Here is a 2,122-nt window from a genome sequence, read left to right as displayed (position 1 = left end):
TAATAAAATAAATAAATAAAGTAGCTATTAAAAAAAAAAAAACAGTAGAGGAGGGGTGGGTTACTATCTTCAGAGTCCTCCTACACTCGTTTAAAATTCTGTGAGAAAATGATTTCCAAACTAGATTTGCTTATCTAACCAAACTATCAATAAAATAAAGATATTTTAGACATGCAAGTTATTAAACAATTTACCTCCAACGTACCATTTCTCAGGTAATCACTGGAAGATATGTTCCACTAGAAGGAGGATATAAACCAAAGAAGAAGAATATTTGGGATTAACTCAAGTGGGAAGCAAAAAGAATTCCATGAAAAAAACTATGAAACTGATATCCAGAAAATCAATACAGATTGAAGCTGGGCAAAATGCTAAAGGAGAGATATCATCAGGAAAATGAAATTGTCACATCCTATATAAACATACAAAATAACAAAACAAGCATAATGTGGACTTCAGGAAGTTTTTTTTCAAGCTTAAAAAAGGGTAATCTCATATGTAATAATACATCACCAATATCCCATTCTCTTTTCTTTCCACATCCCATAGGTCATAAAAAGAAAAAACAAAAACTGCATGTTATCACCTATATGTGGAATCGAAAAAATAAAACAAACTAGTGAATATAATAAAAAAGAAACAGACACATAGATATAGACAACAAACCAGTGGTTGCCAGTAAGGACAGGGAAGCCAGGGAGTAGGAAGATAGGGGTAGGGAATTAAGAGGTACAAACTACTATGTATAAAATAAATGAGCTACAAAGATATATTGTGCTGCACAAGCAATAAAGACAATATTTTACAACTATAAATGGAAAATAATCTTTAAAAATTGTGAGTCACTATATTGTACACCTGAAACTTATGTAACATTATAAATCAACTATACCTCAATTTAAAAAAAAAATTCCACATCCCAATATTCTTGCAGATAGACAGGCCATGAAACTTGTCTGGACCAATGAAATATAAGCAAGAGTGGCATATACATAATCACTTCTGGTCTGAAGCAATGAAAAGACCCTGGATTTTCTTTTTTTTCCCACATATTTATTGGACTATAAATGCTTTACAATGTTGTGTTAGTTTCTACTGCACAACAAAGTGAATCAGCTATATGTATACATATATCCCCATATCCCCTCCCTCTTGAGTCTCCCTCCCACCCTCCCTATCCCATCCCTCTAGGTCGTCACAAAGCACCAAGATGATCTCCCTGTGCTATGCAACTGCTTCCCACTAGCCATCCATTTTACATTTGGTAGTGTATATATGTCAGTGCTACTCTCTCACTTCATCCCAGCTTCCCCTTCCCCCCAACCATGATCTCAAGTCCATTCTCTACGTCTGCATCTTTATTCCTGCCCTGCCACTAGGTTCTTCAGTACCGCTTTTTTAAATTCCATATATATGCATTAGTATACAGTATTTGTTTTTCTCTTTCTGACTTAATTCACTCTGTATGACAGACTCTAGGTCCATCCACCTCACTAAAAATAACTTAATTTCATTCCTTTTTATGGCGGAGTAATATTCCATTGTATATATGTGCCACATCTTCTTTATCCATTCATCTGTTGATGGACATTTAGGTTATTTCCATGTCCTGGCTATTGTAAACAGTGCTGCAGTGAACATTGTGGTACATGTAGCTTTTTTTTTTTTTTTTTTTTTTTTTTTTTTTTTTTTTTTTTTAGAAATTCACGTTCTTTTATTTATTTATTTATTTATTTATGACTGTGTTGAGTCTTCATTTCTGTGCAAGGGCTTTCTCTAGTTGCAGCAAGTGGGGACCACTCTTCATCGCGGTGCGCGGGCCTCTCACCATCGCGGCCTCTCTTGATGCGGAGCACAGGTTCCAGACGCGCAGGCTCAGTAATTGTGGCTCACGGGCCCAGTTGCTCCGTGGCATGTGGGATCTTCCCAGACCAGGGCTCGAACCCGTGTCCCCTGCATTGGCAGGCAGACTCCCAACCACTGCGCCACCAGGGAAGCCCCATGTAGCTTTTTGAATTATGGTTTTCTCAGGGTATATGCCCAGTAGTGGGATTGCTGGGTCATATGGTAGTTCCATTTTTAGTTCTCAAAAGAACCTCCATACTGTTCTCCACAGTGGCTA

Source organism: Balaenoptera ricei, chromosome 4, assembly GCF_028023285.1.
Source record: "Balaenoptera ricei isolate mBalRic1 chromosome 4, mBalRic1.hap2, whole genome shotgun sequence".
NCBI lineage: Eukaryota > Metazoa > Chordata > Mammalia > Artiodactyla > Balaenopteridae > Balaenoptera > Balaenoptera ricei.
This window is presented reverse-complemented; position numbering follows the sequence as displayed.